Below are 15,196 nucleotides of genomic sequence, written 5' to 3' on the forward strand. Positions count from 1 at the left end.
TTAGCCCCTTGTGTTTCTTTTAATTAGTGGTTAGAAGTGTAAGCTTGATCAGATTAATTTGCTCGTGTGTTTGTTTTGTTTTATTGTTGTTATTATTGTTGTTTTGCAAGACCACTCCATAGGTGATGCTAAGTACTTCCATGAGGCGTTACATATTGTCTGGTTGTCTCTCTTTGTGCTGATGCCAGCAGTCATTAATAATTACCACCTTTATCAGGGCGCCTGGGTGGCCCAGTCGGTTAAGCATCTGACTTTGGCTCGGGTCATGATCTCACAGTCTATGGGTTCGATGCCCCGCACCAGGCTCTGTGCTGACAGCTCAGAGCCTGGAGCCTGCTTCAGATTCTTTGTCTCTCTAGCCCTCTGCCCCTCCCCCACTCACACTGTCTCTGTCTCTCTCTCTCTCTCAAAAATAAACATTAAAAAATAAAAAAAACAATTGCCACCTTTATCTATTAATGCAGGATGGTAATTCTCTCATTTTCTCTTTCATAGTTTATTGGCTGAAATACTTCTATATGTTATGTTAACCTTAAAAAGCCAAGTATTTTACCAGCAAAATGTTGTTGTTGTTTTTTTTTTTTTTTGTAATAAAAGAGAATTGCAATATTAGGACACACAAGCTACTGCAAAACCATAGGCAATGCTGGAGAACAAAGGAGGGGTTCTTTTATAGAGAAAAGGGGAAAGTTTGGAGGGCTCTTATGAGCAGAAAAACCTATGGGAGTAAACTGGGAGTTTGAAATATAGTGGCTTTTCATTGGCTAAATTGTGACCTTCTCTCATTGGCTGGGCTGTTGCTAGGGGATGAGGAAACCTTATTACCTTTGTTGGAATTATAAAGTAGTTGCTAAAGTAGAATCTACTTGCAAGATGGGGCGCTTTCTGTTGGGTCTGCAATTGACCAAGAGTGGTAGTATGTGAGAGCTCCCCCTACTGGACTTCTGACTCCATTTTAACCAACGTTTCCTTAGTTTTCATAGTAGAGACATTTCCTTGTCCACATCCACCATTGGTTATACTGAGAAAAAGGTGTAACATATTGGTAGTGTTCTCTTATAATATTTAAATCTCCTGTTCACCTATATTTTGTCCAATTTTATTTAATTTAATTTGTTTATTTGTGCTTTTTTTCAGTAATTGATCATATTTGCAAAAGTATTTTGTAAGTATTTTCAAAGAACTGGCTTTTGTTATTTAGCTCAACTGTTATTTGTTTCATTATTTCTTTAAAATTTTTTAATGTTTATTTATTTTTGAGAGAGAGAGAGAGAGACAGAGTGTGAGCTGGCGAGGGGCAGAGAGAGAGGGAGACACAGTATCCGAAGCAGGCTCCAGGCTCTGAGCTGTCAGCACAAAGCCCGACAAGGGTCTTGAACCCATGAACTGTGAGATCATGACCTGAGCCAAAGTCGGGCACTTAACCAACTGAGCCACCCAGGTGCCCCTTTAAAAAAATTTTTTTTTAAAGTTTATTTATTTTTGAGAGAGAGAGAGTGTGTGAACAGGCACATTATTTCTGCATTTATATTCATTATGTCTAATTTTCTACTTCTTTAGGTTTATTATAGTATTCATTGCCTAGCTTCTTGAATTCCTTGGATGTTATAAATATTTCTTATTTTTTAATACATTCAAGGGTATATATTTCCTAATGAATACATTCCTAATTTCCTAATTAATACATTCAAGGGTATATATTTCCTAACTAGTCTAAATGATACTTAGACTAGTATCCAGATAAGTATCATTTAGACAAAGGTAATATTGTATAGCTTTATGTGTATTACTTAAATATTTTACAAGTTGAATATATCACTCTATAACTTATGGTATTAGAAGTTTTTAGACATACATATACAAAAACTAGAGTGTAAAATTATTATTTTTATTTATTTTTATTAAGACAATATTTTAGAGCAGTTTAAGGGTCATAGCAAAATTAAGGGAAAGGTACAGAGATTTCTTATATACTCTCTGTCCCCACACATGCATACCCTCCTCCATTATCAACACCCCCCACTAGAGTGATAATTCCCTCTAATGTTTTTTAAATTTCAGTTATTGTATTATTCAACTTTGATGGGTTCTTCTCTATATTTTCTATCTCTTTAAAATTTTTTTAATCTTTATTTTTTTGAGAGAGAGAGAGAGACAGAGTGCAAGCGGGAGAGGGATAGAGAAAGAGGGAGACACAGAATGTGAAGCAAACTCCAGGCTCTGAGCTGTCAGCACAGAGCTCGAGATGGGGCTCGAACTCATGAACCACAAGATCATGACCTGAGCCAAAGTTGGACGCTTAACTGACTGAGCCACCGAGGCATCCCTCTATCTCTTTGTTGAAGTTCTCACTCATTTTTTTCTACTCTTCTCTCCAGCCTTGTGGGTATCTTTATGATCATTACTTTCTTTATCAGGCATATTATTTATCTGTTTACTTTAGTTCTTTTTTAGAGTTTTTTTTTTCTTGTTCTCTCTTTTGGAACATATTCCTGCCTCCCCATTTTACTTGACTTTCTGTGTATGTTTCTATGGATTAGGTGGAATAGCCACTTCTCCTCAGCTGGAAGGAATATATTTGTGTATCATCATCCCCTGTGTTAACTGTGTGTGCTTGGTAAATTTGCTGGCTGAGTGGAGCTGTGGCTGGCATGGGCTGAGGGTCCTGGAGCTTTCCACATAGCAGGTGCCCTGTCAGGACAGCTAAAGTGGATGCAGGCCAGGGTGTCCCGGGGTTTCTATGTGCTGAAGGAACCCTAGAAGGACTGTAAAAGCTGAGATGGGTGCAAGATGGAGTGTCTCATGGTGCTCTGTGCAGAGGGTGCCTTGGCAGGGTGGCTGGAGCTGATGCAATGTATGGGCCCTAGTAAGTTCTCTATGCTGAGGGTGCTCTAGTAAGATCGCTGAAACTATAGTGGGTGAAAGCTGGGGGGACCCAAGGCTCTACAAACAGAGGGAACCTTGGCAGGAATAGGTGAAGCAGATGTGGATATAATCAGGGGTGTTTCTGGACTCTCTGCATAGAGGGTGCCCTAAAGTGGCAGCTGGAGCTAAGGTGAAGTACAGACTGGGAGGTCCTGGGGCACTCCAGGGGGCATCCTGGCAGGACAGCTAAAGCTAAAATGGGCACAGGCTGATGTGGTCCCTGAGCTCTTCATACAAAATGTGCCCTAGCAGGACAGCTGAAGCTGAATTGTGTCCAAGCCATGGTGTCTCAAGCTGTTTAGCACAGTGGGTGTGCTGGTTGAGATACTGAAACCAAGGCCTTTGCAAGTGGGTGTGTTCTAGGATACTCCATATAGGGAGCATCCTGGTGGGTTAGCAGAAACTGATGCAGGCACAAACCTGGGATTCCTGGGGTGCTCGTCTTAGAAGACACCCTGGCAGGGTGACTGGATTTAAAACAGACATCAGATGAGGTGTTCTAGAGAGCTCTGCACCCGGGGGTCCTAGCAAGACATCTGAAGCCAAAGTGGTGTGGGCCTGGAGTGTTCTAGGGTGCTTTGTGTCTGTGTCACCTTGGCACGAAGACTGGGGCCGTTTTGAGCGCTAACTAGTGGTGTCCCAGTGTTCATTGCCCTTTGGCCACCTTGGTAGGTCAGCTGGGGCTGGTGTGGGCTAGGGGCCTGGGGCTCACTGAGGCAGCAGGCCAGTTAGGGTGCCCAGACTATGCACTGGTCTGTGATTCAAGGTGGAGATGGGGTGTAGACTGTATCTGTTAGCTTCTCCCACCTGGAGAGTGTTCCATCAGCTACCCTCACTGGTGGAGTTCTAGGGCTGACTATTTTATATCATAGTTGGTCTTTTGAACAGTAGTTTTTTTTAAAGAAATAAAATAATAATAATATAAAATAATTTTTAAAATAAATAAACGAAAAAAGAAAAAGAAGCAACAAAGAAGAAAAAAAAAGCAAAAAGAACAAAAACAAAACAAGACCAAAAAACCACAAAACCAAACCAAAATGAAAAACCAAAAAAACACAAACAACAACAAACCCCTTATTGTCTGTTCCCCAGTGCTACTGGTGCTAGTGTGGGCTTGCAGACTCTGGGATCACTGTGGTCCCAAGCTTGTTGTGATGACAAGACCTGCTAGTTTGGACCCTGCTCCCTTTTGGATATTTAAACTGGAGTGTGAATGTAAACCATGTTGTTCTCCAGTCTCTCTGACCTGGAGAGTGTTCCCACAGCTCCTCTACCTTTTGGCAGAGTTCTAGTGGTTGTCTCTTTCACATGCTATTTGCTCTTTTAAACTGTGGCTTTCTTTCTGTGCCCAAGGACAGAGGAATCTGTTCCTCGTCCCTTGGTACTATCCTTCCCCACTGCTGTTCACAGCATCAGGGGTAGGGCTTCCCTTTGTTACTGCGTCTCCATCTTTCTTGCTGTTCTCTTTTGTAGTTCTATTTCTGGTTGTGCAGAAATTGTTCAGTCAGCCCTCTGTTCTTATTTAGGAGGAGTTGTTCAATTAACAGGTGTAATTTGGTGTGTTCTGTGGAGAAGATGAGTTCAGGGTCTTCCTACATTGTCATCTTGGGCTCAACAGTTAGTTTAAAAGTACGCATTTTAACCTGTATATCTTTTTTGGTAAGGTGTCTATTAAGGTCTTTGGCCCATTTTAAAATCAAAATTTCTTAGTTTTGAGTTTTAGGTGTGCATTTTATATTTTGGATGACAGTCCTTAATCAGATGTGTCTTTTGCAAATATTTTCTCCCAGTCTGTTATTTCTCATCTCATTCTCTTTATATTCTTTTTCATGGAACAGAATGTTGTCAATTTTAATGAAGTCCAGTTTAATCAATTATTTCTTTCATAGATTGTGTGTTGTATCTAAGAGGTCATTGCCATATCCAGGGCATCTAGGATTTCTGCCATTATTTTCTAGGAGTTTCATAATTTTGCATTTCACATTTAGGTTTATGATGCATTTTGAGTTAATTTTGGTGAAGGGTGCAAGGTCTCTGTCTAAATTAATTTTTTTGCATGTGAATATTTAGTTGTCCAACACTATATGTTTGAAAGGACTATCTTTTCCCCATTATATTGTCTTTGCTCCTTTGTCAAAGATCAGTTGACTATATTTATATTGTCTATTTCTGGGGTCTCTGTTGTGTTCTGTTGTTCTATTCATCTATTCTTTCACCAATACCACACTCTTTTGATTACTATAGTTTTATAATAAGTCTTGAGGTTGGGTAGTGTCAGTCTTCCAACTTTATTTTTCTCTTTCAATATTGTTTTTGGTCTCTCATATTTCTTTCTGGTTCTTAAATTTTTTTTTCTTTCTACTTACCTTGCCTAGCCAATCTTGCATGCTGTCTATCTTATCCATCAGATCCATTAGCATGTTAATCACAGTTGTTTTGAATTTCTGGTCCAATAATTCCAACAGCCCTGCCACATCTAATTTTGATGCTTGCTTTTTATCTTTAAATTGTGTTTTTGCCTTTTGGCATGCCTTGTAATTTTTTTCTTGGTAGTTGGACATGATGTACTGGGTAGAAATAACTACTGTAAATAAGACTTTAACATAGTTGTAAAGTGTGGGGGGGAAGGGAAGTTTTCTTTGGTCTTATGTTAGATCCCAGTCTTGTAGTGAGCTTGTGCCTCTGCACTGTGAACTTCACAAGTGTTTCTATTTTTCCCCTCTCCCTTTCCCTTTGATGGAACAGGATGACTACAGTGGGCTGGAATTGAGTATTTCCCTCTCCCACGTGAAAAGCTAGAGCTGACTGGAGTTGGGTATTTCCCTTCCCCTAGTCAGTTATGCTCTGATAATACCCTACCAGGTTAGGCTCTGGTTAACTAGGCTTCCCTGAGGGCAAGCCTTGTTACAAAGAACAGAGTGCTCTGGTATATTTCAAAATGGTTCCTTTGTACCTTCCTCTACCAGAAGCATGGGGGGATTTTTCTCTGATATTTACTCTGGGAACCTGTTTGAGCGCCTGGAGTAAATCTCACAATAATGTTCCCATCCCTACAATGACTCCCCCAACCTGGAATTTTTAACTCTCAAAGTTGTCTACACTGAGCATCTAGCAATTCATCACTTACAGTGCGGGTCACCCCAGAACTGGTTCCCACAATGGTTTCCATTATGAACTTCTGCTCTGCTAAGTTCTCAACCTCCTGTATTCACCTGCCTGTCTCAATAATCTTGAGAACTTGTTTGCCCTGTGTTCTCACCTCTTCTATGGATCTAAGTAAAGTTATTGATTTTTTAGTCTGTTCAGCTTTTTATTCATTTTTAGGAAGGAGCGGCAACTTCCAAGTTCCTTACATGTGGAACTGAAAATTGAGTCTAAAAATTGTTTTTGAGAAGGATGTGAAGAGGATGAGAGAGGTAAAATGTCATTTAGAGGAGATTTCAGGGTCCAGAGTATTTTGTTTTATTTTATTTTTGTTGTTAGTTATAAATAGAAACATATTTGATTGCTGGCAACAGAGTTGATTTATCCCAGGAAAACAAAGAAATTTAACACTAGAAAATCAATCCATGTAATTGGCCTCATGTAACAGTCAGGGATTGTCCAGGAAAATAGAAACATCTCTAAATATTTAACACAGTGAAAATTTAATTCAGAGGACTGATTACACAAGTGATGGAGGAACCCAGTGAGGGAAAGTTGGGCAAACCAATAATTAGCAACATGAGAAAGTCAATCTGATCTCCAGGCTGGTAGGACAAAGAGAGGTGATAGTGTTACTATAATCTAAATATTGGATTCTAGTATCTGGAGGCATGGTGGGCCAATGTGATGGTGGCTGGACCCATAGGGCCCATGTAGTCATTGAAGGAGAAGCCACTTGATGCAGAGGAAGAAGGAGGAAAAATGTCTGACTGTCTATCCTCCTGGGTTCTAATCTCCTGCTGGTGCCTCCAATTGGCTGCACTAGAATGGTAGCCAAATATTGGTGAGCCTAAGGATTGTAGTCTTCAGGGACTAGCCCCTGTATAATTGAAGGCAGACCAGGAGAAGAATGAGGGATGGATCTAGGGACAAATAAGCCCAAGACTGCCTTACTATATTAACAGATTGAGTGAGGAACATCATATCTAAGTAGATAAATAAAAATATTTAATAAATATCTATATCTGGTCATAATAAAAAGAAATGTTAGTCCCAGAGTATAAAGTGTATATTCATGAGTCCATACTGATGTAAATAAGTGACTGGATAAATAAATAAATTGGAGACTATAGATACACCTCTCATGTGGTAGAATTACAAATGATTTTTTGTAGGTACTGAAAAGGCGGGCCTACGCTGGCCGACTCCATGTTGTTCTGTGTCCTTCACCTTGACCACACCTCCTCCCCTTGAGTAACCTCCCGCTCACCTGCCTAACAGGACTCCGACCCTTCCCCAGCCAATCGGTTGAGGCCACAGCCATTACCTCACCAACTGCCCCTAGGCCCCAATAAAACCTTTGTCCTTTCAAAACTCGCTCTCTCTCCCTGGTATCTCACCGCTGCCTCGGTGCAGGTAGGGGATTGAGCTCGAGCTAGCTCGAATAAAGGCTCTTTTGCTTTTGCATCGGACTTGGCTCCCTGGTGGTCTTTGGGGATCACAAATTCTGGGCATAACAGGTACTCCCCTTTCAAGGTGGGGGAGCATAACTCCTCACTCCTTAAGTGTGTGATGCATAATGACTTCCTTCCACAGAAAGTACAATGTGAAAAAGGTGGGAGAGAGAGTAATTTTATAGTAGAGAAGCCTGAAAAATATGACCTCAGCCAGGTGATCAAGATTAACATCAACTCTCATGGCATGTTGATAGTATGTACCCTTGATATGATGTCATGAGAATAGTCCTTTACCTTTGTGCTATTCCTCCCCAAAGCCCATAACCCCAGTATTTTTATGACAAAATCACCCGAAGGATGCCAAGAGTGGAATCCTATAATATACCTGACTGGTACTCCTCAAACTACTCAAAAATATCAAAGTCATCAAAAATAAGGAATGCCTGAGAAACTGTCATAGTCAAGAATATCGTAAGGAAGCATGATGACTAAATGTATTGTGGGATCCTGGATGGGATTCTGAAACACAAAAAGGACATTAGATAAAAACTGAGGAAATCTGAATAAAGTATGGATTTGTGTTAATAACAGTATAACAATATTGGCTCATTAGTTGTGACAAATGTACCATGTGAATATAAGATGTTAATACTAGAGTAAATCAAGTATTGAGCATATATGAGTACTCTTTGTACTATCTTTGCAAAATTTTGCAAACCTAAAACCATTCTAAAATAAAAAGTTTGTTAGCAAATGAATAAAAGGGAAAATTTAGCCAACTAGCTAAAGGATAAGTATGAAAAACCTATAGCAAACATCATACTTGTATGAGGAAAAGTTGAAAACTTTTAATTTGAAACTGCAAACTAGACAAGGATACCTAATCACCATTTCTATTCAATATTTTCATAGAAATACTAGCCAGTGCAGGAATGAAAAGCAGAAAAATAAAAGAGTTAGAAATCAGGAAAACAAGAAACAAAGCTTCTATGATTCACAGATGATTAGATTGCATGCGAAGAAAATTCAAAAGTACTAAAGTTAGTATTCAATCAATAAAGTGAATATAAAGTTTGCTGGGCTTAGTATCAATATATAAAAAGTAAACTTTGTTTCTATAGCAACAAACAATATGAGAATGAAAGTGAGAGGGGCGCCTGGGTGGCTCAGTCGGTTAAGTGTCTGACTTTGGCTCAGGTTATGAACTCGCGGTTCCTGAGTTCGAGCCCTGCATTGGGCTCTGTGCTGACAGCTGAGCCTGAAGCCTGCTTCGGATTCTGTGTCTCCAACTCTCTCTGGTCCTACCCCATTCTCTCTCGCTGTCTCTTTCTCTCTCAAAAATAAATAAACTTAAAAAAATAAAATTGTTATTATAAAAATATTCAACTGTGCATGTAAGTATGCACAATAGTAAAATGATCCTTCATATATTCTATCATCTGGAGAACCAGCAGTCCCAGTCAAGTAGGACATGGATAATGCTGGAGGGGGAAGGACTAGAAGAGTCTGGGGATATGGTCAAATCAATAGCAAAAAGAATAACAAAATGAATTAGAGAGGAGGAATGGAAATGGTAGCTCCTTCTGCCCCCTTATTGCTAACATTGATGGCTTTGACACCTTCATGGGCCTCTGCCTTCAAAGAGCAGGACCTGGTACTTAGCAGTGGCTTGGGAGAAAGCTACCGGGCCAATAATCAGTTTATCCTGCCTCCTACTGGACCAGTCTTTCTGCTGACCTCTGGAGCTCTGGAGAATATATCTTTGACATAGTCATACATGTATGACTTGATAGTGTAATTCCAGAGACTCCTGACAATGAGATGTTGGGCTGACTACAAACACCCTGAACAGGCCCAGTAGTCCTTTACTGACTTAAAGTCAGTGCCAGGTTACTGACATGTGATGGGAGCAGAGTTCTACCTCCCTCCCCACCTGGATGAGAGCTCTCGCTAGGGGGAAGGACTCAGAAGCCCTGGCCTCACTCCTTTTTTGCTCTGGCAAAGGTGACCTTGCAGAAAACGCTTTATGCAGACCCCCACTACTGGGGCTTGGGGTACTTAATGGAGCAATGGAAGGGTCTCTCTTTTCCCTGAGGTCAGGGATACTCTAAGTGGGGAGATGATAGGAATAATGGAATGATTCCACAGTGGTCAGGGAGCTTCCAGAAATGCCAGTGGGAGCACCTCCTCCTCTAGCACATGAAGTACCACCAGTCTGGGCAGGACTTCATGGAAGTGTCTAATAAAGTCCCTCCACCATAAAAATAGGATTTGAAGCTCCTAATTAGAAAGGCCTCAGGCTGGAAGTCTCATTCTCTAAGAATGGTATCACCCATAAGTAGGGCCATAAGGTCATTAGCTGAGGGGACCCCACAGGAAGAAGGAGTACATTTTGGTCATCTGATCCACCCATGGGGAGTTGCTAGCTCAGAAATGGACCCACCCCATCTCTGCTCCACACATTTTTTCCCCCAGCTGCTCTCAGTCTTGACAGCACTCTCAGAAGAATTCAGAAATACTGAGATCCCAAAAGAAGTTTACCTGTAGTCTTGTCAAAGATTTCACTGGAGGCTTGAATTATCTCCAGGTCCACTTTGCTCAGGACCAAGTTAGCCCGGGGTGGGTGGAATGCAAATTGCACTCCTGGCCATAGGGAGGGTGCGACTTCATCCAGAGGCCAGAAATCCCTCCTTTAAGAATGGTAAACACTCTCACTGATGATTGGGAGCATTTTGGAATTTTAATATATGTTGCTGGCTCATGTGTCAAAGTTAAAGATGAGACGACTACTACAAAGGAGGGCATAAGTACCTCGGAGTGGGAAGAGGAACAAATAATATTCCTGCAAAGATCAAGGGAAACTTCCAATGGTTGTCCTTAGTACTTCTCAGTGATTATGTATGTGGTTCACCTCTCCTAGGTACATAGCAAAGTAAATGTCCTGGCTCTCCAAGGTTGGGTTGGGCCAGAATTCTAGCTAATGAGTTGTGAGTGTGAATGATGTGTATCCTTTCTGAATATAGCATTTAATCACTAATGTGAGACACCTCCCCCCAAACCCCCAACTTTACTTGATGACCTGCATTAGACACACAATGTGAGATGGAAATAAACATGCTTTGGGGTTAAGTTACTAGGATTTTGTAACCTCAAGCAGCACTCATGTAACCTTTCCTCACTGATTATCCTATAACAAATTGGCTATCACATGGTTAGCCATTGTTTGGTAGTGTGATGGGACAGAGTACCTTTTACTCATTAGAGAGGAAGGTGGGAGGTCTCACTTCCCTTAGCAAAGCATCCACATATTCCTGTATGTAGAGAGTGCCAGGATGGAGACGTCCTGGAGTCCTGGCCTATACCAAACCACAAGCACAGTAACAGAAGAGGGTCTTTGGTTAGGTGCAAAATAGTATGCTGAAAGAAGTAAACCAACATTAGCAATAGTAAAATGTGCTTGTTTTGTGGCCATGGAGGTGTGCCACTCAGATGTTTAGCAAGAGAATCTATTGTAAGGGGCATAGTTGCTTGCCAGCTTCAGCTGCATTTGCAATAAGGCCGTACTTCTCCTGGGCTGCTTGCATCCAATGATACAGCATGGTAGAGATACTAGTGCTGGCCTGTTCTAGCCTGAGTAGTAGCAGAGGACCCAATTACATGAGCAGATAGCCCAGACCCCCATACCACCTGCTACAGTTGCACCAGCACCCCTTCCCCAGCTTGCACTTATGACCGTATGGGATTCCTTTGGGCCCTGGCTGGTTGAAACATGGGCTGGTTTTAACATGGGTGTGGTCTTGAAAGAAAGTGGGGAGGGAAAATCTTACTAATGGGCAGAACTCTGAGTGGTGCACCTGGCCTGGGGTGAGAATGGGCTGGGAAAGGCGAGGAATGGAAGAAGTCCCCAAATGACCAGAGTCTCGCCCAAAAGCATGCAGAGTATTCTAGACAGAAGTGGGGGCTGGTGTCCACAATCTTCAATAAATTTTTAACATCTTTCCCCCATGTGATATTAAAGGGAGACTTTCTAAGAAGCTGATTTGTAAATTGAAATTGAGAAATCTAGAGTCAAGGATGCTGGACTGCATTCTATTGCAGCAAGTCTTAGCCTGGCCATGGGAAGGGTTCATGTTCAAATTCTGGCACTTCCACATTGGGTACAGTCTCTGAACTGCTTCCAGACCATTGGACAGAAACTCATTTGAGTCTCATGATGAATAGTCCCTTATCCCCTATTACTTTTAAATGTATCAGTATAAAAATGCACTTACGGTTATTGAAAAATAAAACAAATCTGCCTCAGTCTTGTATTACTAATTCTTTTGAGATTCTGATCAGGAGGAGAGCTTAGGAGAGACCTGGACTGGGAAAGCAGTACTAAGGAGCCCCTGGGAGGCCTTGCCAGGGTTTGGAGGAAGGTAGGCCAACATGGGAGGCTGGGAAGAGAGGCCTTGCTGAAATCCTGGAAAGGTTGTGGCAAGGGCTCTTTCACCCTAAGGGAGGCTGTAAAGAGAGAAAGAGGTCACATTCCCTTTCTTCTGACCTATTCTTTAGGGTAGCTGTATAATCAGTGGGCAGCAATTGACAGTAGGACCATTCAAGGGCAGCAAGCTCCACCTGGGGTCGCTGGCTACCCTCAAAACCTGACTTGTACAAAATAAATACAAAACCTGACTTGTGGCAAGAACATAGCCAGAAAAGAACTTGGTAGCTAATAGCAGGATCCAGGTGTACTGTGAAAACTCCTCCTTACCTTCAACTGCATTTTCTCCTTCTGTGTGTACCTGTAAGGACACCAGGCCCCTCCCACCATGAACAGACCAGCAAAGCACGCTGTGAATGCACAGTTCTGCGGGCCTGTTTTGGGCACAAAAGGGACCACAGAGGAGCCACTAGGTTAGGGTTCCTGTTGTAACTCCAAGGATTTCATCAAAAGGTGCTTGGAGGTGGGTGCACTCACAAATGTGGGCCACAACAAGGACCTGCTGGGCCAGTGGCAGGATGTTTTAATGTGACTCTACAAAGTTTTTTATTTTTACAAATTCTATTATTATTTTTTTTATTCTTGCAGCAAGAATTACTATTAAACTCCACTCATTGTGCCAGAGACCCTCGTGGTGTTAGTGAAAGGCTTGCCCCTCATGTAGCATGCTATCTACCCCTGTGAGTTTATCACTAGCCAGGGGCCTCAACTCCAAGCTCTAACAATGTGCAGGACTCTACAAAATTTTTAAAACCTGCTTCCATCCCCATAGGGCTTTCTTGCTCTCTATTCTGCACATCCACATTGGCAAAAAAGATTTAATTTTTTTAATGTTTATTTATTTATTTTTGAGAGAAAGAGAGAGAGAGAGAGAGAGCGAGTGGGGGAGAGAGAGAGATGGAGACAAAGAATCTGAAGCAAGGTCCAGGCTCTGAGCTGTCAGTACAGAGCCCAATGTGGAACTTGAACCCACCAACCATGAGAGCATGACCTGAGCTGAAGTCAGGCGCACTTAACTGACTGAGCCACCCAGGCACCACAAAAGATATATTTAAAAAATTTTTTTAATCTTTATTTATTTTTGAGAGAGAGACAGTGTGTGAGCAGGGGAGGAGCAGAGAGAGAGAAAAACACAGAATCTGAAGCAGGCTCCAGGCTCTGAGCTGTCAGCACAGAGCCTGACGCAGGGCTCGAACCCACGAACTGTGAGATCATGACCTGATCTGAAGTTGGATGCTCAACCGACTGAGCCACCCAGGCACCCCAAAAGATACTTTTTTAAAAACGTTCTTCATAAAGATGCCCCTGCCACTGCAAATAAATGTCCTCATTGTATTCTGGCACCACAATGGCTTGACATGTTTTATAATTTTTGTTTCATATGATTAAAATGCTTGTGTGAAAGTGTAAACTAATTTCAACTGTACATTAATATTTCCAGTCTGCTTGAAAACTATGGATTCAAATATCTCAGGGTATGAGGAGGTCAATATGCAAAGCCTTGGGAAGGGAAAGGTGAGCAATGAAAGCCAGAGGCTTCTTAGGTCCAGAAGCGGCTCCCTTCCAATCCAAGAGAGGAAACACAACAACCCATAAGTGTAATTGGCATTATATATATTAATTTTATTTTCTCCTTTTGGCTATTTACAACCTTTATTTCAGCATATTTTTCAGAAGCATAATTTTATGTTTCTTCATGTTTTCCTTCTTTGAAGTCCAGACTGGTCAAGGTCTTTTTCATGCAAAAATGTACATTTAATGAGGACAAAGAGGGAACTGGGTCATCTTGGAGGGGTCTCTGCCATTCTGCATCCTTATGTAGCTCAGGACAGCAAGACATGTAGTTTTTCTTCTTGGTCCTTTCTTGGTTTTCTTGAAGACCTCCATGTTTGTGGTTTTACTGTATTTGATCTACCTCAGAATGGCACTGCCTTGCCTGTCCTCTGAAGAATTCTCTTGCACTGCCCGAAGTCAGGCACCACAGCCAGTTTCACTACACTCGGGCACCTTTAGTTCTGCTAATGACTATTGACCCCAGGGATGCAGTCTGGCAAGATAGTGGGTGTAAAGTCTCACACATGTTAACAGAGGTGACCCTGACCAACTGAGGCTATTTCATAACTGAAATATATCAGAGAGACATTGTAACACCCTTCCCCCTCCCTACCCTGAAAACACAACACTGACAATAGGGATTTCATATTGATCACAGGACACTACACAACAAACACAAATACACTGCACTTTCAATAGCACAAGTCAAGATTTCCTTTGATGCTCATCACCAAAGCAAGGTACCATGCAGGTGGATGGTTTAGCAAATGCATTCATTAGTTAATAGCTCAAAGTGTTACTTCTTTTAAGTACAGAATAAAGAAACCTCATTAGGAATGGCCATGGTCTCAGCAAAGTTCAGTTCTAAATATGCAAAGACACCACAGCCTTGCTATTAACAAGATGACACAAATTGTAAGAATACATTGTATAAGCTACAGTAAGACCCAATAGATCATTTGTTATCTCTGCAAAGGCACCCCACAGTGGCAGATGGAATGCGCAAGAATGGGTAGGAAACATATCACACATCCTCACAACAAAATGACACTCTGAAGAGACAGAGGATGCCCTTCCTGTGGTAGTGGTGGAGAAGGAATTCTAGAGGGAAAGTTAATGGGATAGCCCATGTGAGGAAAAGGAAGGAAAGCTGTGCAGAAAAGTGAAGTGAGGGTTGCTCCATCCCAAACTCAACAAGACCCTTCCCTCTGCTCAAGCTGTGAATTATCTTACCATAAGCACTCTCTGATTGGCTGGGGCTGAGAGCAGCTCTGTGGGCTGAACCCTAGTAGTTATAGTATCTAGCCCTGCTAGATACTCTGCACTTCAGAGTTACTTGGTGTGGGGTGAGGAGTGGGAGGGGATGTAGGCAGCTGGCTGAGGATAGGGCTCTACAATGACACTGATGACAGAACACACATAGAAGACAACAAGGGGAGATCTGGCAATTTTCAGGCTAAAATGACCAAGTCCATGAAACACTCAGAAGGTTCAAGTTTCTGCAAAGGTGTCATTGCCAAACCTCCACCTCACCTTGACAACCTCACGCAGTGTGAGTTGCAGTAGAGTTCAACTGCTCTCATTGCAGCACATTAGGGCAAGATGTTCTTTTTTTATTTTATTTTTGGGAGAG

At 41.8% G+C, this 15,196-nt stretch overlaps 1 non-coding gene across 1 annotated transcript; it reads right to left on the reverse strand.

Moving 5' to 3' along the window:
- Window positions 1-12,589: 12,589 nt before the first annotated feature.
- LOC124525396 (small nucleolar RNA SNORA62/SNORA6 family) lies at window positions 12,590-12,742 on the reverse strand. Its single transcript, XR_006965494.1, has one exon. It is a non-coding gene; the product is annotated as a small nucleolar RNA SNORA62/SNORA6 family (small nucleolar RNA).
- Window positions 12,743-15,196: the final 2,454 nt, after the last annotated feature.

Source organism: Lynx rufus, unplaced genomic scaffold (genome assembly GCF_022079265.1).
Source record: "Lynx rufus isolate CCGP_SWC_20201006 ecotype Redwood Valley unplaced genomic scaffold, mLynRuf1.p SCAF_40, whole genome shotgun sequence".
Lineage (NCBI taxonomy): Eukaryota > Metazoa > Chordata > Mammalia > Carnivora > Felidae > Lynx > Lynx rufus.